The following is a 25,665-nucleotide window of genomic DNA, read 5'->3' as shown; positions in this document are numbered from 1 at the left end:
GGCTTGGGGCGCGGGCGCACGGTTGTCCCGGGATGGAAGTGGGGTGCCCGACAGCTCTCTCCTCCCTGCTGGCTCTGGGCCCCGGGCGCCAGCTTCCAGGGCCGCGGTGGGGAAGGGGTTTGAAGGCACTGAGTGCAGGGTGCAAGGACCAGTGTGTGTCTTGGAGGACCTTCGTGAAGGGCTATGAGCTAGAGCAGTGGCAGGGTAAGCGTTTCCCTGCCTGCAATCTTTTGGGAGCTTTCATAATGACCCTTAGCCTTTTGGGGGGTTCCCCGAAGTGGCACGTTGAGTTATTTTGCTGCTGGTAGGTGAGAAAGGGATTTAAAACCAGATGACAAAGAGGCCCAGGGGGAAACGAGATTAGTCATGGGAGAACCTAAAGGCCTGGTTAATCTTGGCCAGCCAGCCAATGTCCTTTGGACAGTAGATAAGGCAAGTAAAGCCTACGTCTCCTTAAATAACACAGGCGTAGCCCATGCTTGCTCATTGCTCTTCCTTCTAGAATGTGTAGCAGGAGAACCAGCCAGCCAGCAGCTCCTGCTGTTCTTGTTAGCCAGTGCAGTCCCAACAAGCCATCAGCCACTGTTTCTACTTCTTTCGTTTCTGTTTTCAAACCAGTGGGGACACCGTTCTGAACCCCTTGTTCTGGGCAAACAATGCACCGTTCTGAGTGGCCAATCTCACTGTGGCCCCAACAGGCGCAGTCACCGCCACATCCCGTGTGCCTCAACTTGCTTTGCAGGGTGACCCTCAAGCTCCGCCTGTCGCTGGCACCTCTGTGTCACTGAGCCCATCACACCTCCCTGCAGGTGCAGTGAAGATGGGGGGTGTGGCACACGAACTGCTGGTCCACTCTGGTGGAGGGCCAGACCTCCAGTGTGAGCGAGTGAGAGTGCGTGCACGCACTCTGAGCCCTGCCCTTGTTCTCAAAGGACTCGGGGTATTTCCAGGCTGGGGCTGGGGTCCCCAGGCTCTCTCTGCCCTTGGGAGTTTTCCCTGACCGTGCCTACTGCCTGCACTGAAGGTCTCATCCACTGTGGCTTTTGGAAAAGCATCTGTAAGTCTGGTTTATGTGACCTGAGCACTGTGTATGTGGCGAACAGATTAGTAAGGCGTTATTCCCATGCTTTGTGGAGAGGTAAGCAAGCCTGTTTGAATGTTTTTGGAGTCAAGTCTCTCTTCCAAGTGGCCAGGATTGAGGGTAGCCCAGCTGGCTAAGGGTGGGAATGGTAGAGGTCCCCTCCTGTGTTGACAGACTCCATTGGCACTGGAAAGACTTTCTTCTTGGTGACAGCCAGGGGAGGCTGGGGCATCCCAACCACATGGGGAGTGGTATCCACAGGTTCACCAGGACACACGAGCTGGCCAGGTACCACTGGGGGATCTGGGATAGAGAGACCCAGGCTTTGTCATGTGTGAGGATGGTTTGTGCACTCTCTGTTGCTCAGTTGAGAAACTAAGACTGCAGATTGCTCAAGAGCGTGGGTCGTGACACAGGGTGTGGCTGCTCTGTGAGATGATTTCCCTGTTCCCACTGACCTTTGTGGGGAGGCGGGCACTGTGGCAGTCTCCCTGATCTGGTCTTCACTTTGGGTTTTTTGTTGATTGATAAGAATGCAAGTCTTATCCCATCATTGTTTTGAAGGAGAGAGGATTATTTTTTATTTTTTTAATATTTATTTATTTGAGAGGCAGAGTTACTGAGAGAGAGAGGGAGAGACAGAGAGAGAGGTCTTTGATCTGCTGGTTCACTCCCCAGATGGACACAACAGCCAGGGCTCCACGAATCCGAAGCCAGGAACCAGGAACCAGGAGCTTCTTCCCGGTCTCCCACATGGGTTCAGGGGTCCAAGCACTTGGGCCATCTTCCTCTGCTTTTCCAGGCCTTAAGCAGAGACCTGGATCAGAAGTGGAGCAGCTGGGGCACAGACCGGCTGCCATATGGGATGCCAGCACTGCAGGAGGAGGCTCAGCCTACTACACCATAGCAGCGGCCCTGAGCAGAGGTTCTTAGTTCATTCATAGGACAGCACGTACTGCCTCCTGCGGTGAGCCAGGTACTGTTCTGGTGCCAAGAATAAGATAGTGCTCAAAGCAAAGTATCCTCCCTAAGAAACTATCTACCTAGAGACAAAAGAGTGAACAGGAATTTTAATATTCTGTGGTAATGGGCCGGTGCTGTGTCCTAGTGGGTAAAGCCGCCGCCTGCAGTGCTGGCATCCCATATGGGTGCTGGTTTGAGTTTGGCTGCTCCACTTCTGATCCAGCTCTCTGCTATGGCCTGGGAAAGCAGTGGAAGATGGCCCAAGTCCTTGGGCCCCTGCACTTACGTGGGAGACCCGGAAGAAACTCCTGGCTACTGGCTTCGGATCGGCACAGCTCTTGCCGTTGCGGCCAATTGGGGAGTGAACCAGCAAATGGAAGACCTCTCTCTCTCTCTCTCTTTCTCTTTCTCTCTCTCTCTCTCTCTCTCTGCCTCTGCCTCTCTGTGACTCTGCCTTTCAAATAAATAAATAAATCTGTAAAAAAGAACTCTGTGGTGAGGGTGCTGGGAAGGGAAGTGCCAGGGAACGAGCACTCAGCACGTCTGGCGTAGGGGACCAGGAGGGCTTCTGGAGGAGGTGCCATCTGAGCAGGGACTTGAGGGATGTGTGGGAGGTGGTGGAGTGCAGGTGGCCGTGGGGACATTCCAGATAGAGGGAAGTGTGCCCTTGCAGATGAGAGATGGTGGCATTTTTGAAGGGCCCTGTAGAGTGGGCACATTGATACTCCTGTTGGGAGACAAAGCCACCGCCATGGCTGCTGTGGGCGGACCTGGCTAGAGGCGGAGGGAGCATTTAAACACGAGGGCTCTCCTGGTATCTCCTGCTGCCTCTAGAGAGTGCTCTGAATACAGGACAGGCACTGTGGTGTAGTGGCTAAGCCTCCGCCTGTGGCACGGCATCCCATATGGACGCTGGTTCGTGTCCTGGCTGCTCCTCTTCCGATACAGCTCTCTGCTTAACACCTGGGAAAGCAGTGGAAGATGGTCACATGTTTGAGCTCCTGCATGGGGGACCCAGAAGAGGCTCCTGGTTTCAAATCAGCCCAGCTCAGGCTGTTGCAGTGGACGGAAGATCACTCTCTGTCTCTCCCTCTCTCTCTCTATAATTGCCTCTAAATAAATAGATAAAATCTTTAGAGAGAGAGAGAGAGAGAAAATACTCTGAATAGGAGTCCTGTTAAACAGATGATTACCAAGCCTCAAAAACAAAACAAAACAAAAAAAATGGAAAACAAGAAATTCGCCTGGTGGGTTTGCTTCCTATTTGGTTTTTCATTCTCAGTGTTCTGAAAAGCCCCTGCCCAGAGCTGTGTGATTTCTGACATTCACACCAGTGTTGGGACGTCGTCTGTCTACTGAGCTCTTGCCCTGCTGCAGGCACGGTGCTGAGATGTGAGCACCTGCTGGCGGATGCTCACCAGGCGCTTAGCAATCCTTTTCCTCCTCCTGAGCACGCAGGGCTGGCAGCCGTAGCAGTCTCCTTGGGGTCATGGCCGATGTAAAGTTGGTTTGAGAGGTGCTGCTTCCAGATCTAGCCTCTAGTTGTGTCAGCGCTCTGGAGGGGTCCATGGAGGACTCCCAGGGGATGGAAGGAGGTCGGGCCCCTGAATCACCCCCTGGAGCAGAGCTGAGTGGGAAGACATCAAACCTGCAAAGCACTATTCACAGAGTGAGGGCTGAACCCTTACAGCAAGCCACTGGGATACAGGGGTTTTTCTTATAGCAGCCAGGACCAGCTTTGCTGCTTAATCTGCAGGCATGGTGTCATTTACTCCCTGTAGCCACCCAGGGACATGAACGTCATTCTCAGGGCTCTGCAGAGATCCAGCCACTTGCCAGCTTCTCCATCCATAAGAGGCAGAGCTAAGGACGAAGCTATTCAGTCCACAGCTCACCCTTCCCTGCTGCGGTCACAGGTTAACATGTGGCCTTTGAAGAGTGCTTTTTTCTTTTTTTTTTTTTAAAGGCTTATTTATTTATTTGAAAGGCACAGTTACAGAGACAGAGGCAACAAAAGAGAGGTCTTCCATCAGCTGGTTCACTCCCCAAGTGGCCACAACAGCCATGGCTGATCCAGGCCAAAGCCAGGAGCCCCATCCGGGTCTTCCACATGGGTGGAAGGGGTCCAATCACTTAGGCCATCTTCTGCTGCTTTTCCCAGGTCATTAGCAGGGAGCTGAGTAGGAAGTGGAGCAGCTGGAACCGGCGCCCATAGGGGATGCTGGCATCACAGGTGCCACGATGCTGGCCCCAGAAGAGTTCTTGCTAGGCAAATGCCAAGTGAGTTGAGAGAGAGAGGAAAGAGGGTGGGAGTCAGTGGGAGGAGGGCAGCTCAGGGCTGAGTGTTGTGGAGAGTCGGGGGATGTGGCACACCCCAGGGAAGCGGTGGCAGAGCTGGGTGGACAGCTTGGCCCCCGTGGGAAGCCTTTAGGGGAACCGTGCAGCCCTGGCTGGTCCCTGTCTCCCTTTTACTCTACTTCATTGAGTTCTTCAGGATGATGCTTCCTCGTGGGCGTGGTGAGGGGCAGGTGGGTATCTGGGTAGGGACAGAGTCACGCTTGCTTACGGTCACGGGCACAACCTGTGGCTTCAGTCCCAGGACTGGGGATCAGGGAAGTCCCAGGCCTTTTGATCCCTGTGTCAGAGCTGCACGCAGAAGGAATGAACCCTGGGAGGGAGGGAGGAAGGGAGGGAGGCAGATGGAAGGAGCTGCCTGGGGAAAATCGGTAGTCCTTGAGGCAAAGGAATCTCAGAGGCCAAGGCAAGGGACCTGTCGAGGGGCCGACGGGGCCTGCTCTGCGGCCCCTGCCCGCCCCCAGCACGAGCCTCCCAGCCGTTGTCTGCAGAACCTTCATCCCTTCGCGGCCTGCCTGCCTGCTGGCTGAGGATGAGCGCCCAGAGGGCCAGGCTTCCTGCTGTCATTTCTCTCTGGCTGTGGATCATGGCTCAGGTTTGAGTGGGCCATTGCTTGTGCGTTAGCTGTTTGGGTGCCAGGCTTCAGTGAACGGTTTGGGGCTGTGGAGAGGGGCCCGGCAGATTTGCATGTTAAATACAAGTGGAAACTCAAGAGCGTGGAGGTGACTAGCCGGGGTTACTCCCCTACTTAGAGGCAGGAGGAAAACTCCGCCCTCCGGCTCCAAGTGCAACCATCTGGGTGTCCACCGCAGCAGCTAAGCTCGGGGCACTAGGAAGACTGCTGAACGCATCAGCTCACAGGGAAGGGAGGGAATCTGATTTCTTGGGGAGGAGCCTCCCTTGCTAATTCCCTGGAATCAGCAGAGCAGATAATCCAGAGCCGCGAGACCTGCTTCCACCCAGGCTCAGCCACCACCGGCAGTGGGCCCTTGCACCAGCCCCTTTACCCCCAAGCACCACTGGCAAGGTTGGAGTCATTATCATCGCCCCAGGCTGCCTAAAGCTGAAACAAGAGTGCTCTGACGAGTGACGACATTTCCGCAGTGAGAGGTGGTGTGGTCAGTGGCAGCACTGGGCAGAAAGTGCCTCTTATGGACTAGAGGAGCTGGCCCTTTTCTCTAGCTGCCTGGAGATGTTCGGCCTCCTTCCAGGCCATGTGAGGAGCTGGGCCCCACTGCCTCGGCCCCGGACAGCTTGGCCTTGGGACACCTCCCTATGGCAGAGAGCTTTTTGAGAAAGTCGCCATGTTAGGAAGCATGTGGCCCATCATCATTGCTTTGTGACTCGGGGTGTAAGGGGTTATGAAGAGACCACTGGGGCCAGTGCTGTGGTGCAGTGGGTAAAGCTGCCACCTGCAGTGCTGGCATCCCATATGGGCACTGGTTCGAGTCCTGGCTGCTGCACTTCTGATCCAGCTCTCTGCTATGGCCTGGGAAAGCAGTAGTAGATGGCGCAAGTCCTTGGGCCCCTGGACCTGCGTGGGAGACCCGGAAGAAGCTCCTGGCTCCTGATTCCGGATTGGCACAGCTCCAGCTGTTGTGGCCAACTAAGGAGTGAACCAGCGGATGGAAGACCTCTCTCTCTCTCTGCCTCTCCTTCTCTCTCTGTGTAACTCTGCTTTTCAAATAAATAAATAAATCTTTTTTTTTTAAAGAGACCATTGACAGAAATATCCTGCGTCATTTCAAGAAGCACTTATGCCTTCCCTAGTCCAGATGGCCCTGACTTCTTCAGTGTTGAAGGGTATCATTTCCCCTTAATTCTAAAATAACAGCAGTCTGAACCCCATGCCGCCAATACAGGAAGTTCTTGTCCTCTTGGGCTCCCACTCCCAGAGCTGTTCTGGCGTGCTCACTGCCCTGGCTGACTGTCTCATGGCCATGGCCCCTGGGCTGCGGCTGCCTGCTTCCTGCGTGGACGCAGGCTGGCCCTTGGCCGAGTGTGTGGGAGTGCCCAGGAGGCCATGGCCTACCCATGCTTCCAGAAGCCGCGGCTCGGAGCTCCCAGCAGCTCTGCCCCGCTCTGCAGTCCTTGTGGTGGGAGAGGCCGGCTACCTTCCTGCCTTGGGAAATGCCTGGGCCTCTGTGAGCACCTTTCTTGCGCACACACAGAGAAGGGGTCTTTCCTCTCCTGCCCACTCCTGGCTTTGAGATGACTCATGGCAGGAACAGCCACGCCCTGAAGTCTGGCCTGGCTCCAGCTGCCCACACAGGGCGAGCTGCCTTAAGTGCACTTTAGCCATGGGTGAAGGCACAGGGGGACAGCAGCTGGGTGGTCCAGGCCCTCCTGCCCATGTCTGGGCTCTTGGTCTTCAAAAAATAAGACAAAGAACTCAGACTTAGGGAAGCCATTCCTCTGACTCCTCTGGGGCTTGGTTCTGCCAGGGAGACAGTTGGCATTGCCAGACAAAATCTGTAACACCCCAGTCTGAGGCGTTTGCCTCGGCCCCGCCATGGATGTCCAGGGCTTCTTCCAAAGCCACAGGCATGCGCTTATGGACAAGAGCGGGAAGGCTCTCCCGGGACGGAGGGAGGCGCCCACCTGAGGGTCAGTGCTGATCTCTGCTCTGTCATGCAGAAGCTGCGTGTGCCTCTGGATGGCAGCTCTGAGCGCCCAGCAGTCTGCAGCCTTTCCCAGGCCATGAGCACTGCGGAGAGGATGCGTGAGGGTGAACGAAGTGGCCTGGCCTGGGCTTGGTGGGACTGAAAGGTAAGTCAGCTACCGGCCACATCGGGCTCACACACTGTGTGGGGGGGGGGGGGGGGCTTCCACCCGCTGGAAATCATGTGGACTGGACATGGAAGAACCAGCTTGGATGGTGTTCCGGAGGCTCCAAGGCGTTCCACACACGGGAGACATAACTACTGTTGCTCTCCTTTCTCCTAGAGACGGGAGCTCCTTTCTGATGACACCAGGCTGAGTGTGACATGAGCAGCTCCCATGGGAGCCTCTTCTCCCCGACCCCCACACTCCAGGGGTCTCCCTGCCCCCATGGGACACTGGGATCCTTGTGGGGCACCAACCCTTGCTCCTCTGCCTCTGTTCTGACGCCCGCCCAGGATGCGCTGGGCTGCAGGCTTCCCCCTTTCACAGAATGGGTGACAGAGAGGAGAAACAGTGGCTGGAGGGCAGCCGGGCCCGTGGGTGGGGAGTGTGTGCAGGCACCAGCAGCCCGGGGCCGGGGGAAGAGGGAAGCGCCACCGTCCTCGGGTGGAGCTGAAGCTCTGATAATTTATGAGAAAATGAAAGCCAGAGCAGGCTGTCTCGAGCCGACGGCAGTTCACACCTCACCCCCAGGTTCATTCTGTGGCCACCTGACCTTTGGGGACAAGAGAAAGAGTCAGCTGGAGCCCTTCTCACCTTCTTTTCCCAAAGTGGCTGTGTGACAGGGGAGGGCCCCCTTCCGTCCTCGCTCACTCGCCCTCCATCCACCCTGCCCTCGGACGCCGAGGGACCCCCAAATGGAAAATCACCAGGACCCATGAGGGGAAAATGGGCATTTCTTCTGCAGGTTTTCAGAGCTCTTGTGTGTGGTGGGACCACTGCTATACTTCTTAAAACTGTGATTGATAGCTGTGTGTCCAAAAGCCAGGAAAACTCTTTGATCAAGTAAGCAAATGTTCACAGATACACAGCTCTTATCCTCACATTGATAGACAATAGACAATAACAAGTTTCAGTTAGATGATTCGCCGCTCACCTCTAACATTACAAATCGTAGAAATTCTATTTAAAAAAAAAATTAGTTACAGAGAAAGAGAGATCCATCCATCGCTGGTTCATTCTCCATGTAGTTTCAACAGCTGGGGCTGGGCCAGGCCAAAGCTCCGAACTTGGAACTCTACCCGGTCTCGCAGGTGGGTGCAGGGGCCATCTTCTGCTGCTTTGCCAGGCACATTGGCAGGGAGTGCATGGGCAGTGGAGCAGCCGGGGCCCTGTCTGATGACAGAGTCCACAGCCGCCGCACCGCACCATCCTCTTGCCCTTCTCCCTCTTGTCTCAGCTCAATCCTGCGAACGTTCACGGAGTGCTTGCGCGGGGTCAGACACCATGCCAGCACCTGCACACAAAGCCAGGAGCCTGGCGACCTCTGCCTTGGAGCGTGCTTACTTAGAAACCTAACCCGACAGTACAGGCTAACTTCCTCCCTGGAGCTCATCCGATCCTGTAGGAGACAGGTCATTCCTCCCCGCTTTACAAGGACGAAAGTGAGTCTGAGAAATGATATAGATGCCCCTCGACTTACAGTGGGGTCCTATCTCAGTAACCCCGTAAGTTGGAAACAGCTACGTGGGAAACGCATTACTCCACCTAACCTACTGCACATCTGGGCTCAGTAGCACAGCACACTGCAGAGTGTGGTTTGTTCCCCTCGTGACCACGGGGCTGCCTGGGGGCTGAGGTCACTGCTGATGCCCAGTGCTGTGAGAGAGCGAGCCGGACTGCACGGTGCTAGCCCTGGAAAGACCCAGATTGCAAAGTCGAAGAATCAGTATGCAGCCAGTGAATCAGTGTGCAGTTTTCCCAAGCATGCCCAGTAAATGGTGCAGCTGCTATAAAGCCTGGGTTTGTCTGGCTGCATCACAGCCAGTCCCCCCCGCTGCTCAGGCCTCCCCACACCAGCCATAGCCACAGAGAAGCAGTCAGGCAATTCTAACTGTAGGCTGGTGGGAAACTGCCAGGCACAGAGCCAGCTCTGGGGCCCACTGACAGGTGTTTGCGTGCCGCTGCTTTCCCCTTAGAGGCCCACTGCCCATGCAGCCAGTTGGGGGGAACCCCTAGGGGCTGTGGAAGACAGGGCAGGGCTTCTGGCTTCTGAAGCAGTGACTTGGTCAACCTGCTCCCAGCTGTGCCTGTCCGATGGCTCTCACTGCAGCCCCTCCACTGCCCCCACAGAAAGGCCCTCTGAGGATGTTTGCCCTTAAGTAGCTATCAATGCCTTTCCTCCGGGCAGAGCGAGCACATGAACTCCTGCCGCACAGAGTGCATTCTAGCAGGAGCGTAGACATCAGCAACCAATAGATTAGAAAATACGTAGTCTGCTGGACACTGATCGGTGCTACAGAGAACAGTAAAGTAAGGAAGGGGTGAAGGCCGGGCGGGGGGGGGCATGTAGGAAGGCCTCCTCCCGGTTATTTGAACCGGACCCTGAAGGAGGCGAGGAGTGAGTCATGTGGATATCTGGATGGAGAGCATTCCAGGCAAAGGGGATGGCACGTGCAAAGGCCCTGAGGTGGGAGTATACCTGCCTGGTTTGGGAACTGGGACACCAGTGTGGGGCTGGAGACCAGAGAGTGAGGTTCCCCTGGCTATAGGGGACCATGGCCCGTGGCAGGCAGACAGAAAGGCAGAGGATTTGAGAACTCTGTCTCTCCCACTTCCCCTCAAGAATATTCACTGGGTAGGGGGAGGGATTTGGGGGTGGTGTGGCCACAGGGCCCTCCTTCCAGCCCCTTGGGCCCTGCCTCCAGGCCCCCAGTAAGCTGTACTTCCTATGGACTCACACTCCGGCCCTCTCTGCCCTCGTCCTCTCTTCTCTGTCTTCTTGGTCCACCCTTTCTTGTTCCTGTTTCAGATTCTTCCCTCTCACCCGGGTCTGAAGTGTCTGGATGCAGAGGGGCGGGTGGGAAGAGGGCTGGGGGTTGGTGAGGAGGAAGATTGAGGTGTATGAGCTTCCTGCGGCTGCTGTGGCTGGTGACCCCAAACAGGGTGGAGGCCGGAAGCAGTGGCCTGGGCCAAAATCTAGGCACTGACAGGACTGCACTGCCCAGTGGCTCCAGGGAAGAATCTCTTCCTTGCTGCTTGCAGCTCCCGGGGTCGCCAGCTTGCTTTGTGGCCTTCTCCTCGGTGTGTGCCAACTGGCCCTCAGCCTCCCTCATATCATGCCTATTTCCTAACAGCTTAAATGCAGTTGCATTTAGGGCTCGCCCCGATAATCCAGGGTCATCTCCCCATCTCTGAATCCTTGATTCAGTCACATCTGTGAGGACCTTATTCCCGGGGGGGACATCTGAGCAAGTTTCAACATTCATGTGGATGTTCCTTCAACCCTGCATTCCTTCCACACATGTACCAGGCTCCTCCTCAACAGCACGTGGTGTACAGGACACTGAAGATGTGCAGGGAGCAAGGCAGAGCCCTGCTGGAATACAGCCCTACGGGTTAGAGGGGAAGATGGGCACTCATCAAAGCAGCACTCAAATAACATGCGATGAGCGCACAGCTGTCTCGGCGGCAAGTGCTCTGAGAGCCTGCAGGTGGGGCTTTCCCTGGTGAGCAAAGCCCTGGGGGCGCCCACAGCAAGTGCGTTGCAGTGCAGTGCTGAGGGCTGAGTTGGGGCCACCAGGGAGGGCAGGGAGTTGCAGGCAGAGGGGACAGACGGGGCGTGGCCAGCACTGATGGGTGGCGCAGGGCTTGGGTGGCTGGAGGCAGGTAGGCCAGGCTTCCAGGGACTATGTGGGGTCACTGTGGTGTGCCCTTCCCCAGCCTTTACCCCGCGCCTTGCTCTTGGCCACTGTTCTGTGTCCACTGCTCCATTCTCCCAAGACTTGATTCACCTTCCTGCCCAGTGCAGTGCCAGGTGGTTCAGCAAGGAAATCCCCTAGGTTGGTACTGGGCCAGACCACTAAACTTTGGTCAACAAAAAAATTTGTAAAGGCTATGGTGAGGCAGACATGGTGGTGGCAGTTACAGGGAATAGGATGAGAACACGACATTATTCTGATTCTTGAAGCAAGAAACTAGGCGAGGGCACTCCACAAAGTTCATAAAAAACAGAATGAAGAACTAAGTTTACTTTGGTGCAAAAAAACATTCAAGAGAATCCATGCACACTTTTCTCACACTACACATTTTTCATGAACTTTTGGAAGAGTCCACGTATGCAAGGCTTTCAAAAAGTTTTGTACCCAAATAAGCTTACCTTTTAACTTCGTGTTTCCATACAATTTTTAAAGAAGCCTTGTGTGGCAGAGAGGAAAACACAAAGGTTTACGCACCAAATAGTCTGCTCACCTGGCTCGAGTCTCACTTCTGCAATTTCCTGGCTGTGTGACCTTGGGAGAATGACTTCCCCTCTCTGTGCCTGAGTACCTTTCCAGGAGCTCCTAACCCCAAGTCCACACCCATTTAAGGTGGACTCATTGTGGGCCGGCATAGGCCGGGAGCTGGCAACGCTGAGAGATGCACCTGCTGGGAGTGGAGCACCAGGGTTGCTTGTTTCCTCTTCCAGCCTCCAGCTCTGTGGCCCACCAGTCCTCATCCCCAGACACACACCAGCTGGTGATTCACAAACAGGGACCCCAGGCCAGGCACGGCTTGCCAGGAGCCAGCAGAGACAGGAGACACGTGTTCTGGGGGTATGGGCCCACCTGGCCTTCTTTCTTTCTGCTGGCCTCCTTCCCTCCTCCTGCACAGCACAGCGCTGTCTCCAGAGAACCTCTGCCATTGACCTTGGCCATGCTTATCTTTCCAAACGCTGCAACTTTGGGAAGGAATATTTGACCTACAGGTTGCATCTGCGTCTTGTTGATCAGTCACTCTTATCAGAAGCTTCTGCATGAGTTGGTCTTTAAGGGGAGGGGCTCTGGTCTTTTCCACAGAAAGCCCAAGGAGGAGTCAGAGGATACGGCCACTGGCCACTGACTGGAATGGGTGTGGCTAACCCCTCCATTTTTCCCAGCCTCGATTTCTATGACAAAGTGAAGATAAGAATCCATGCCCTGCAGCCTCCCAGGACTCCATGAGTTTCTGCACCCAGGCCTTGTGGGCCCCAGCACGAGGCTGGGGGTAGAGGTGGGCAGAGGCAGCCTTGGGGACAGAACCATTGAACTTTTCGAGCTTGGCTCAGCCACACTGTCCCCGTGACTCCTCCTGGTGGGGAGTGCTGCAGGGGCAGGCGGGTTAACCACTTCAAGTCAAGTTGCTTGGCTTTCTTATCCAACCACAGCGGTTTCTGAGTCTTCGGCTCCCTCCCTGCCCTCTCGCCTTTGAATGTCTGAGTGGGGGATTTTGCTCCAAGTGTGAAACAGGTTTCTAGCTGTTGCTAGGTCCTCCTAGTAGGTGCGAGTGCTGTTGGTGCCCTTGGACGACAAGGGCACTGGATGTGTGAATGGCAGCCACGGGCTGTGGCCCCACAGGCCCTGGAGCTGTTACGGGGGCCCAGGTCTTGGGTTCTGCGGTGGGCTCTGGAGCAGGCACAGGTGAGCACCCACTTACAACACAAGCAGGGGAGGGAGATGTGTGAAGACGGTTCGGAGCAGGGCTCCCCTAGAGCAGCAGACCTGGGTGGATGTCAAGGCCAAGGTGTCGAGGCCAGGAGAAGCAGGTTCCGGACCCATGGCTGCAGAGGCTGAGCTGGGGCCCAGGGTGGCCGCAGCTCTAGGGAACAAGGAACCCCTGAATACAGGCCGTCTGGTCGGTTCTTTGCAGTTCCCGGAGCCTGCCTCGGGAGAGAGCAGATAAAAGTGCGCTGTCTTCCTGAGAAGCTGTTTTGCTGAGAACACCCAGATGTCTTCTCCCTTAGGTACACGGAGACTTTCAGGCCACCCTGACCCTCAGCCCTGATGCATGTAAAGCAAATGAAAGTGTGCGGACACATGCAGTCAGGGCTCCGACCTACGAGGCTGCAGCCCCCCCAGTCTCGCCTTTTCCCCCCTGAGTCTGCCTCGGTGTTAGTTTTTGTCCGCCGACACACAGGGGTGGCTGGACCAACTAGGCATTAAGGGAATTCACTCCAAATTTGAGACAAGCGGACAAATACAGTGTCTCCCTGGGTCCCGGTTTCTTATTGGTGAAGCAGGCACAGTAGCACTCACTGCATAGGATTATTACAAGGATTCAATGAAGTAAGATACGTAAGGGACGTCCATCACAGTTCATAGAGCCGAGCGAGGTGTCCAGCACACATCCAATTTGGGTAGATCCAGTTCCGTGTTTATCATCGTTATCAGCCAAGTTTCTTTTCCAATACAAACTACTCTTGAATAACCCTTTGGCTGACACCGGTAATAAACTCTGAATAAAACATTGAAAGTCCCAAGTAGAAAGACAAATGCCCCATGTATAAGAATCCCATGTGCCTTCCATAATCTGCCATGCCTGGGGGGGCGGGGGAGCAGGACCAAACTCCTCCCCCTTCAGGTGGAGGCCTGGGGCCACTTTGATAGGAAATACAGTGTGGAGGGAGGGGGATGGCTAACTCCACAGAGAAGCGGGGGGGGGGGGGGGGGTGGGGGGGCGCTCTCGACAAATTCCCACAGGGGGCGTCCTGTACAACACCACACCGGAGCAGTGCTCCTGAGCACTGGCAAGGTCACAGGTCACCAAACACCAGGCAAGTTGTGAGCAGCTGCCCCCACCAAGGAGCCTGTGGAGACACACACGAGGCCACCCAGCACGGGATCCCAGCGCAGACCCAGGACGACTGGTGCACACTAAGGAAATGCGAGTAAAATCGGGGCTTTAGTTAGTGATGTCGCAACACTGGGTCCCCAGCTGTAGCAATGCGCCACACTGATGAGGGGAGTTAAGAGGAGAAACTGAATGTGGGCTGCAGAGGAACTCTGCACCATGCTGTCAATCTTTTTTGCTAATTGACAACTGTTCTAAAAAGCTAAAGACCATCGACAAATGGCGCATGTACACATCCACGTATCTGTATGATCTATCATCTGTCTATTGCCAACAGAGGAAAGCCACCATGGAAATACGTTAACAGCTGATAAACAAATGATGTAAGGGATATGCAGGAGTTCCCCTTATTGTTTTTTTTTTTTGCAACTCTTCTGGAAGTTGGAGATTAATCCCCCACCCCCAAAAAGTCATATAATCTGCAAAAACAAAGAAAGAAAGGAACCCATCTCTTTTGGACAAACAAAAGCATAAAAGAAAGAGAGCGAACTTGGGGAGGTTCCTGCATTCCTCATGCCGGTTCCAGGTGGCCCCTGTGGGGACCAGCAGTGCACATTAAGGAGAATCTTGCCGGGCTGGGGCCCAAGTCGGAGGTCCAGGCCCAGAGCTGCCAGAGAAGCTGGAAGTTGAAGAGGCCTTGGAAGCAGAGAGCGCAGACTATGGAGACCCAAACCTACCTACAGACTCAACTCAACTCGATTCCTTTCCTCTCCCCTCCCCTCCCCTCCCCTCCCCTCCCCTCCCTTCCCCTCTTCTTCTTTTCTCTCTCTCTTTCTTTGTCAGAGTTACACAGAGACAGTAGAGGTAGAGAGAGATCTTCCATCCTCTGATTCACTTCCCAGTTGCCACAATGGCAGGAGCTGGGCCGATCCGAAACCAGGAGCCAGGAGCTTCTCCCAGGTCTTCCACGTGGTACAGGAGTCCAAGGACTTGGGCCATCTTTTACTGCTTTCCCAGTCCATAGCAGAGAGCTGGATCGGAAGTGGAGCAGCCGGGACTGGAACCAGGGCTCTGATATGGGATGCCCGTGACGCAAACTGCGACGTAACCTGCTGTGCCACAACACTGGGCCCTGAATTCCATGTTTCCTGTTCATAAGCCTCTGCTCTTGTCTTTTTTTTTATAATCCTCTACTTTAGTTTGATTTGCTTTTTAAAGTCATCTTGACTTGACAACTTAGATAACTGATTTTCAGTTTTTCATCAGTGCTATTTTTTTTTTTTTTACAGGCAGAGTGGACAGTGAGAGAGAGAGACAGAGAGAAAGGTCTTCCTTTTTGCTGTTAGTTCACCCTCCAATGGCCGCCACGGCCAGTGCTGCGGCCGGCGCACCACGCTGATCTGATGGCAGGAGCCAGGAATTTATCCTGGTCTCCATGGGGTGCAGGGACCAAGTACTTGGGCCATCCTCCACTGCATTCCCTGGCCACAGCAGAGAGCTGGCCTGAAAGAGGAGCAACCGGGACAGAATCCGGTGCCCCGACTAGGACTAGAACCCAGTGTGCCGGCACCACTAGGTGGAGGATTAGCCTATTGAGCCGCGGCGCCGGCCAAATCAGTGCTAATTTATGTATTTGAGGTTCTACATCTCCCTTTGGGCTCTGTTTCAGGCACATTCCATAGGTTTGGTTGTGTCTACCACTTGATTAAAAATATTTTAAATCTTTATTACGATTTCCTGTGCCTGAACTTGAACCAGTGTGGGATGCCAGCACCCCAAGTGAGGGCTTAACCTGCTGTGCCACAACTCTGGCCCCTGTTATCATTTTTATTGATTTGTGGAACATCCTCGAAGTGATTTAAATTCTTGAAAGTCACTGAGTTTTGATTTATGACATAGGATATGATTAATTTGATATTTGATATTTTTGATGCTGTTATTATGAATTTCAATTTCTGATTATTTGTTGCTACTATATAAAATACTATTGATCTTCGTATATGGGTCCTCACCTGTTACCTTGCCTTTTACTACTGACTGGCTCTTGAAGCTGTATCATAGATCCTACCAGGTGTTCCACAGAGACGATCATGTTGCCTGAAAATAAAGTCCATTTTACTTCTTTCCAAACTAGATGTTTTTTCTGTCTTTTTCTCTCCTGGTTGTGCTGGTTAGAACCTCCAGTGAAATGTTGATTGGAAGTAACAGGGATGTCTGTCCTATTCCTGATCTAAGAGGGAAATTTCTATTTCTTAAAAGGTTTATTTATTTATTTGAAAGGTGGAGTTACAGAGAGGGAGAGAGGCAGAGAAGTCCTATATCCACTGGTTTACTCCCCACATGGCTGCCGTGGCCAGGGCTGGGCCAGGTCGAGGCCAGGAGTCTCCCACATGGGAGCAGAGGCCTAAGCACTTGGGCCATCTTCTGTTGCTTTCCCAGGCACAGTAGCAGGAAGCTGGATTGGAAGTGGAGCATCCGGGACTTGAGCCAGAGCCCGTAAGGGATGCTGGCACTGCCGGCTGCTTCAGGGCAGCGGCCCCAAATTCAGTCTTTTGCCTAAAGTGTGATGATAGCTGAAGGGGGTATTTTTTAGAAGTTTTTTTTTTTTTTTTTTAAGTCAGATTGAAGGAGTTCCCTTCTAGTCCTCATTTGTTGAGAATGTGTATCAGGAATGGGTGCTAAATTTCCTTCAGTGCTTTTCCTGCACCTACAGAGATGAGGCCATGATTTTCCCTTTCTGACTTCTGAATGTCAGGAATTACACGGAGGGGTTTTCAAGTGCTAATTGCAGCCCAACCCCTGGGGCCCACCTCGCTTGGTCCTGATAATCACTGCATTGTTGGGTCTGATTGGCTACAGTGTGGTTTAAATTTTTTGCATCTATGTTCGTAAGAGATTTTGTTTTTCAGTTTTCCTTTCTTGTAAATGGCTTTGGTTTTAGTACCAAGGTAACGTTGGCCTCATGAAACCAGTTGGGATACATGCCTTTTCCTTCAAGTTTTTGGAACAGTTTGTGTAGATCTGGTGTTAGATGTTCAACTAATTAACATTTTGGCTTTACTTTTTAAATTAAATTAAAATTTTTCTTTTATGTTTTGTACAGAGAGAAAGGTCTTCCTTTTTGCCGTTGGTTCACCCTACAATGGCTGCCGCGGCCGGTGTCCCGCGCTGATCCGATGGCAGCAGCCAGGTGCTTCTCCTGGTCTCCCATGGGGTGCAGGGCCCAAGCACTTGGGCCATCCTCCACTGCACTCCCGGGCCATAGCAGAGAGCTGGCCTGGAAGAGGGGCAACCGGGACAGAATCTGGCGCCCGACCGGGACTACAACCTGGTGTGAGGGCACCGCTAGGGGGAGGATTAGCCTGTTGAGCTGCGGCACCGGCAGTCATTGCTTTTGAAAAACTAGTCCATTTCATCTACGTTTTCAGATTTTTGACACAAGGTTTGTAGTACTTCTTTATTAGACTTCTAATATCTGTCCCTCCCTCATTCCTGGTACTGTTTTATTTTATTTTTTTGTTTTGTTTTGTTTGTTTTGTTTGTTTTTTTTTTTTTCAGGCAGAGTGGACAGTGTGAGAGAGAGACAGAGAGAAAGGTCTTGGTCTTCCTTTGCCTTTGGTTCACCCTCCAATGGCCGCCGCGGCCAGCGCACTGCGCTGATCCGATGGCAGGAGCCAGGTACTTCTCCTGGTCTCCCATGGGGTGCAGGGCCCAAGCACTTGGGCCATCCTCCACTGCACTCCCTGGCCACAGCAGAGAGCTGGCCTGGAAGAGGGGCAACCGGGACAGGATCCGGCGCCCCGACCGGGACTAGAACCCGGTGTGCCGGCGCCGCAAGGCGGAGGATTAGCCTAGTGAGCCGCGGCGCCAGCCGTTGTTTTGTTTTTTATTTGACAGATAGAGTTATAGACAGTCAGAGAGAGACAGAGAGAAAGGCCCTCCCTCTGCTGGTTCACTACCCAAATGGCTGCCACAGCCAGCGCTGCGCCGATCTGAAGCCAGGAGCCAGGTGCCTTCCTGGTTTCCCACGTGGGTGCAGGGGCCCAAGCACCTGGGCCATCCTCCACTGCCTTCCCGGGCCACAGCAGAGAGCTGGACTGGAAGAAGAGCAGCCAGGACTAGAACCTGACATCCATATGGGATGCCGGCACCGCAGGTGGAGGATTAACCAAATGAGCCACGGTGCCAGCGGCCTGGTACTGGTGTTTTGTGTCTCCTCTCTGTGCTGGTCGGTCTAGCTAGAGGTTTACCGGTTTATTCGTCTTCTCAGGGAACCAGCTTTTGGGGTCACAGACTTCCTCTCTTGTTTTGTTTTGTTTCCTCTTTCATTAATTTCCACTTTGGTCCTGTTATTTTCTTTTTACGCTTATTTGAAGTTTCATGTTATCTGTCTCCGTCTAGTTTGTGAAAGCAGAATACGAGCTTGCTTACTTGACAATCCTCTTCTAGGAAAGCCGTGGAAGCGTGCGTAGCTCCCCTTGGGCGCTGAGCCTCAGTCTGTGTTGCGCTGCTGTGACAGCACGCCTGAGACTGCACGCTTCGCGAAGAACAGAGATTATTTACAACAGCTCTGGAGGCTGAGAAGGTGTCTGGCGAGGGCCTCTGTGCTGTGTCATCCGATGGCAGAAGGCGGAAGGGCAAGCGAGCCCGCTTACACAAGAGAAGAGACAGCCAACCAGCTCCCATATAAATGATGCTAATTCAAGAGTGAAGGTCTCCCCTCTCCACGCTGCTGCACCGGGGACTGCTTTTTCCATACAGTCACACTGCTGCATGGTGCCTGGAAGCATCCCATAAACCCTGCCACGTTCTGTTTTCATTTTCAGTGAGTTCAGATTCCTCTGTGATTCCCTTTTCTAGGTTCTCTGTGAAAATGGGTTCCTTAGAAACAGGAGATTCCGTTTCCAGGCACTTGGGGATTTTTCAGATATTCCTCTGGTCTTGATTTCTTTTTTTTTTTCCAAGATTTTATTTATTTGAGAGGTAGAGTTACAGACAGTGAGAGAGAGAGGGAGAGGTCTTCCATCCAATGATTCACTCCCCAATTGGCTGCAATGGCCAGAGCTGTGCCACTCTGAGCCAGGAGCCAGGAGCTTCTTCTGGGTCTCCCATGCAGGGGCAGGGACCCAAGCACTTGGGCCATCCTCCACTGCTTTCCCAGGCCATAGCAGAGAGCTGGGTCAGAAGAGGGGCAGCCGGGACTAGAATTGGCACCCATATGGGATGCCGGCGCTGTAGGCAGAGGATTAACCTACTGCACCACGGCACCAGCCCCTGTTCTTGATTTCTGATTAGTATCTCTGTGATCAGGGAGCATGCTCCTTTGGAGTTTATGGAGACTTATTTGACAGCCTAGACTGACGCCTGTGTTGGTAAATGCTCTATGTGTCGGAGGATGTATTCTGCTGCTGTTGGGTTGATGGTTCGTAAAAGTCAATCAAGTCAATGACTGACAGAGCTGTGCGAATAACAGTACTGCTGTTGATCTCCTACCTGCTGCTCTAACTCTCGAGAGAAAGACATTGAAATCTCTACCTATAAAGCTGCATTTATCTGTTTCAGTTTTTCTTTCTGTGTTTCAAAGGTATATGATATTCAAGATTCTCATGTCTTCTTAATTGATCCCTTTATCAATAAGATGAACTCTGTCTCTGAAAATATGCTCTGCTCTGAGATCCAGCGTGTTTGAGGTTAATATCAGTACTCATTTTCTCTTGACTAGTGTTAGCACGTCCTATCTTTGCATCCTTTTACTTCTAACCAGTATGTATCTCTATATTCAAAACGCATTTCTGGTTGGCAGCATATGGCTGGGTCTTTCTGTTTTTATCCAACTTTGCAACTTCTGAGTTTTTCTTTTCTGTTTCTAAATTTTTTTTTATTTGACAGGTAGAGTTATAGACACTGCCTTCCCAGGGCCACAACAGAGAGCTGGACTGGAAGAGGAGCAACTGGGACTAGAACCCGGCGCCTATATGGGATGTCGGTGCCACAGGCGGAGGATTAACCAAGTGAGCTACGGCGCCAGCCCCTAAATTTTTTTTTTTTAAGTGGAATTACAGAGAAGCAGAGGAAGAGGCAGAGAGAGAAGTCTTCCATTGGTTGGTTCACTCCCCAAATAGCCACAATGGCCAGCGCTGGACCAGACTGAAGCCAGGAGCCTGGAGCTTCTTCTGGGTTTCCCACATGGGTGCAGGGGCCTAAGCACTTGGGCCATCTTCTGCTTCCTTCCTAGGTGCATTAACATTGAGTCTGCCTCCATCAGTGCATGCGTGTTTCCAGCCCCTGGTGCTGCGCCATCCCGCGCGGTAGCTCCTTCTCACCCCAACAGCTCAGCGCCCTGTAGCTGGCTAGTCTAAGCTGAGATCAGTGTGCATGTGCACGCTGTGTTTCAAACGTTTGCTGCTTTTAATAAATAATATAAGTAACCCTTTCCTCTTTGTTTTTTATTTTTATTTTTATTTTTGACAGGCAGAGTGGACAGTGAGAGAGAAAGGTCTTCCTTTGCCGTTGGGTCACCCTCCAATGGCCGCCGCGGCCAGCGCTGCGGCCAGCACACCGTGCTGATCCGATGGCAGGAGCCAGGTGCTTCTCCTGGTCTCCCATGGGGTTCAGGGCCCAAGGACTTGGGCCATCCTCCACTGCCCTCCTGGGCCACAGCAGAGAGCTGGCCTGGAAGAGGGACAACCGGGACAGAATCCGGCGCCCCGACCAGGACTAGAACCCGGTGTGCTGGCGCTGCAGGCGGAGGATTAGCCTAGTGAGCTGCGGTGCCGGCCTCCCTTTCCTCTTTTAATTAACTACATTTCAAACTGGCAATATTTTGGAAATCCTGGGCTAAACAGATACTATTGAGATTAATTTCAATATTTTCAATAAAGCAGAGAGAGCCCTTGTGCTCTTTTTTTTTTTTAAGATTTTTATTATTTTTTGAGAGGCAGAGTTACAGATAGAGGGAGAGACAGACAGAGAGGTCTTCCATCCACTAGTTCACTCCCCAGATGGCTGCAACGGCTGGAACTGGGCCGATCTGAAGCCAGGAGCCAGGAACTTCAGGTCTCCTATGTGGGTGCAGGGGCCCAAGGACTTGGGCCATCTTCCACTGCTTTCCCAGGCCATAGCAGAAAGCTGGATCTGAAGAGGAGCAGCTGGGACTCAAACTGGCACCCGTATGGGATGCCAGCACTGTAGGCAGAGAATTAACCTACTGCATCACAATGCCGGCCCCAATATTTTTAAATTTAATTTGTTAATTTGCTTATATTTTTATTTGAAAGACAGAGATCTCCCATCTGCTGGTTCACTCTCCAAATGCCTGCCACAGTCAGGGTTGGGCTGGACCAGGCAGAAGCCAGGAGCCAGGAAATGCACCTGGATCTCCTGCATACGTGGCAGGAACCCAAGTATTTGAGGCATCATCGGCTGCCTCCTGGGGTGCACATCAGCAGGGAGCCAGGACTCAGGCTCAGAGAAGCACTGACATGGACACACCAAGGGGTGGGCAATCGCTGCGCTGGAGGCGCTGGCCTCTTCTTGTTGTTTGACTCGCTGTGGGTCCTAAAGGCTAAAAACAAAAACAAAACCCACCATGATGTGGCTCGTGTGTGTTTCCATCAAGCTGTGGTGGTCTAGAAGGTAGGTGTCACCACCTGCCCCACCTTACTGATAAGGAAACTGAGTGGGCAGGGCCCCCGCTGTGGTCACACAGCTCATCAGGGCTGCATCCAGGTCTCTGACCCCACCTGGCTGTGCCACTGTCCTGTCTTCCTCCTCAAGTTCTGCACCTGCGCAGGGCAGCCAGGCATACACAGCTGACACAGGTGGAGACCCAGGAAGGAGATCAGCTCAATTCCCTGAGCCACAAACATGCACTGGGCACCCATGGTGTAAGGAGCTGGCTACCATCGCCAGGCTCTCTGCAAGGTGACAGCAGCGACGGTGCAAGCGCGCATCAACAGAGCGGGCGCCAGTTTGCAGGCGCCATGCCAGGCACCTCGCACCAACCCCAGGAGACTGTAGTTAATGGACAGGGAAACCAAGACCTGAAGAGTTCCAATATGCTGCCCAGGGCTGCTTGGCAGGAGGTGGTGCAGCCAGGACTGGATTCTAATTCTGCCTGGGCTGAGAGTTTGTGTTGATAAACCCGCCTGGCCAACCCTGGGCTACAGACAGACTCTAACGTGCCCGCCTGGTCGACAGGCGAATGGGAGGAAGAGGAGCCAGCGGCTGAGGCTCGGCAGTGGACAGTACGGGTCTTCCCAGGACGGAGAGGCAGGGCTGACACGTCCCTAATATTCAGCATTAGAACCTTTCCAGAAAGGTCTGGCTTGCTCAGGCCTGGGGGAGGGGCAGGACTCTTGAAGGCTGAGAGCCTGTGCACCCTCTCATGTCCCCTGTGCAGGTTTACTCCAAGCTGGGGGAGCAGGTGGTGTCCTGGGGGCTGGCTTCTGGGGGCAGAATGCCTTGCTCTGCTGATGAGAAAATCCCCAGTGGGTGAGCTGAGGGCTGTGTGTGGCAGACACACTGGCGCAGCTTTGCAGAATTCTCCACCTCCTTCCTGGGCTCTTTCCCTTGGACTGTCTCCAGGTTGTGGATCTTTCTAGAAGGCCTGCTTCTGGTAACTGCTCCAGTGCCACAGCAGCAGCCCTGAGAGGTAGTGCAAAAGTGGGCACAGGACGGCTGGCGATGGCCAGCACCCGCCAGGGCCTGCCCGTCCCCAGCCTCTCTGCTTCCCGTTAAAGGAGCTGAAAGAGGTCGCTGGGGACAGAGTGGACACATGCCCTGGGCTCCTCCCTCTGCTTCTGCTCAGTGGAGGCCACTTCCGGGGGAGCCCCTCCCAGCCCAGGGCACCTGCTGGTACCTGGTGGTCCTACTGCCTCCCTGTGTCGGGGTCACAGGATGGGACACAACTCCGGCTTCCACACTGACTGGGGGCTTGACACAGCCATGCCAGGCCTCTGCTCTAACTAACACCTTAGCACACGGTCTCAAGAGTCCCCTCAGTGCTGGCGGTGGGGGTGCTCGGTGCCCCCACAGATGTGTGCTCACTGCTGCCCTCCACCTGGCTCCGACCTGGCTCACAGGGGCACTGCCAGCCTCTCAGTTGTCCAAGTAAAGCTTGCAGACAACAGCTCTAGTTCTAAAAGGACCCAGTGCTGACAGCCCACCCCGGCCCCCTCGTCCCTCCCTCAGGTAATGGTAGGAACCTCCAAACTGGCCTCCCAGCTCTTCTCTGATTCATCCTAAGAATGCTTTTTACGATCATGAATTAGACTTCGCCATCGGTATGATTCGCCATCAACAGACTAAGCAAGAAAAAGTGTTCCGTGCAAGCAGAAAAAAGTTTGGTATATCAACTTCCATCTGTGGTTAAGGCGAGGAAGGGGCAGGTGTATGGTGCAGTGGCCAAGATACCTCTTGGGGTGCCCACATCCCATATCCGAGTGGCCGGTTTGAATACTGGCTCCTCTGCTTCTGATCCAGCTTCCTGCTAATGCACACCCTGGGAGGCTGCAGATGATGGCTCTAGTGCTTGGACCCTTGCTACCCACATGGGATATTTGGGTTAAGTTCCAGGCTCCTGGCTTTGGCCCATACCAGCTCCAGCTGTTGCAGGCATTTGGGAAGTGAACCAACAAATGGAAAATTTGTCTCTGTCCCTCTCTTTGTTTCTCTGCTTTTCCAAGAAATAAATTTTTAAAATAAAAAAAAAAACTTGAAAATCTAATAATATCCTTAGTCTATAAGAGGCATCAAAGATAAACCTACAGCTAGTATCTTACTTGATGATGAAAGATGAATGGTTTTCCAAAGATCAGGAACAAACAAAGGTGTCTATTCTTACTGTTTTTAGTCTATGTTGAAGTGGAATCCCCAGAAGAAATGGGGACATTTTAATTCAACATTTTACTGTAATAATAAAAATAGAAAAAAATAAAAGGCATACACATACTGGAGAGGACAATGTAAAATTTTATTTTAAAGATTTATTTTATTTATTTGAAAGACAGAGTTACAGAGAGAGGTAGAGACAGAGAGAGAGGTCTTCCATCTGCTGGTTCACTCCCCAGATGGCCACAATGGCCGGAGCTGCACCAATCCAAAGCCAGGAGTCAGGAGCTTCCTCCGGGTCTCCCACGTGGGTGCAGGGGCCCAAGGACTTGGGCCATCTTCCACTGCTCTCCCAGGCCATAGCAGAGAGCTAGATCAGAAGTGGAACAGCCAAACTCAAACCAGCACCCATATGGGATGCCGGCACTTCAGGCCAGGGCGTTAACCTGCTGCGCCACAGTGCCAGCCCCGAAAATGTAAAATTTTTATTCACAAACAACATGGTATCTACATTTAAAAAAAAAATGACCAAGACATCTGGGGCAGGCATTGTGGTGCAGTGGATTAAACTGCCACCTGCCATGCAGGCATCCCGTATTTTTTTTTTTTAAGATTTTATTTTATTTATTTGAAAGACAGAGTTACATAGAGAGGTAGAGACAGAGAGAAAGGTCTTCCATCTGCTGGTTCACTCCCTAAATGGCTGCAATGGCAGGAGCTGCACCGATCCGAAGCCAGGAGCCAGGAGCTTCTTCCGGGTCTCCCACATGGGTGCAGGGGCCCAAGGACTTGGGCCATCTTCCACTGCTTTCCCAGGCCACAGCAGAGAACTGGATCGGAAGAGGGGCAGCTGGGACTAGAACTGGCACCCATATGGGACTGGCATCCCATATTGTTAGTGGCAATGGGTGGGCGAGGTTCTTGTCTTCGCACAAGAAAGAATTCAGGGGTGAGACAGAGAGCAGTGTAAGTACGGTAGCAAGATGTTCTGGGCTAGGGCATCCGTCAGAACGAACGGTACAGAATCTGAGAGACAGTGCCCAGGCTCTCAGACCCGGGAGAGCAAGGCTCCATGGTTCTATGGAGAGAACACTCCCGGCAGGCCAGGCGGGCGGCTCAGCAGAGAGCTGGGCATAGGACATCTAAGGGAAAGGGGTGCAGTCCTCCCCCAACCCCGGTTCTCCTTCCCCTCCTCCTCCTCCTCCAGGACAGGGGTTTGCGGAGTGTGAATCAGGTGAAATTCCCCCCAAGTTTTCACTCCTCAGCTGTCAGGCCGGGGAGCCCACCTGGCACAGGGCAGAGGGGCTGCCCTCTGTGGGCCTGCCTTGGACGGGGCTGTGAGGGTTTTGTCGCTCCGTGTCATCAGCCGGGTAACCCGCCTGGTGCTGAGGGAGAGGATTCCCCTGGGGAGCTTCCCTCGGGGAAGGCTGAGACCCCTGTAGAGGCGTGGGTGCGCTTTGTGGTGTGAAATACTGGGCTGCTTCCAAGGGGAGCTTCTGCAGCTGCCGCGTTCTCCCTGGGCCCCCTCACACACAGAGGATAATTCCTAGCTTCCTACCTAACAATATGAGCTCTAGTTCGGAACAATCCTGGCTGCTCCACTTGTGATCTAGCTCCCTGTTACTGTGCCTGGGAAGGCAGCAGAAGATGGCCCAAGTCCTTGGGCCCTGTCACCCATCCGACAGACCAGATGGAGTTCCAGACTCCTGGCTTTGGCCTGGCCCAGCCCCAGCCTTTGCAGCCATTTGAGGAATGAACCAGTGGTTGGAAGATACTGCTCGCTCTCTCTCTCTCCCCAACAATTCTCCCCCTCTTTCTGTAACTTTGCCTTTCAAATAACTAAATTTTAAAAAAAACATGATTTTAACAAGGCCATAGTAATCAAAGTTAATATACAAAATTCTGTTGTATTTCTACCAATCAACAATAGAAAATAGAAATTTTCAATATGGTGTTTATGGGGACCGTGTTGGGTGCAGCTGGTTAATAAATAAATAAATCTACCAGATGGAGTTAAAGACCTG

At 53.2% G+C, this 25,665-nt stretch overlaps 1 long non-coding RNA gene across 1 annotated transcript in view; it reads left to right on the top strand.

Moving 5' to 3' along the window:
* LOC149128557 (uncharacterized) overlaps positions 1-25,665 on the top strand; it is a 78,819-nt gene that overhangs the window by 44,314 nt on the left and 8,840 nt on the right. The window contains exon 2 of the long non-coding RNA XR_016213220.1: positions 7,037-7,168. This is a non-coding gene — a long non-coding RNA (uncharacterized LOC149128557). The remainder of the gene's footprint in view (positions 1-7,036; positions 7,169-25,665) is intronic.

This window comes from Oryctolagus cuniculus, chromosome 1, assembly GCF_051225735.1.
Source record: "Oryctolagus cuniculus isolate XC-2025 breed Fujian yellow rabbit chromosome 1, ASM5122573v1, whole genome shotgun sequence".
In the NCBI taxonomy this organism is placed as follows: Eukaryota; Metazoa; Chordata; class Mammalia; order Lagomorpha; family Leporidae; genus Oryctolagus; species Oryctolagus cuniculus.
This window is presented reverse-complemented; position numbering and strand designations above follow the sequence as displayed.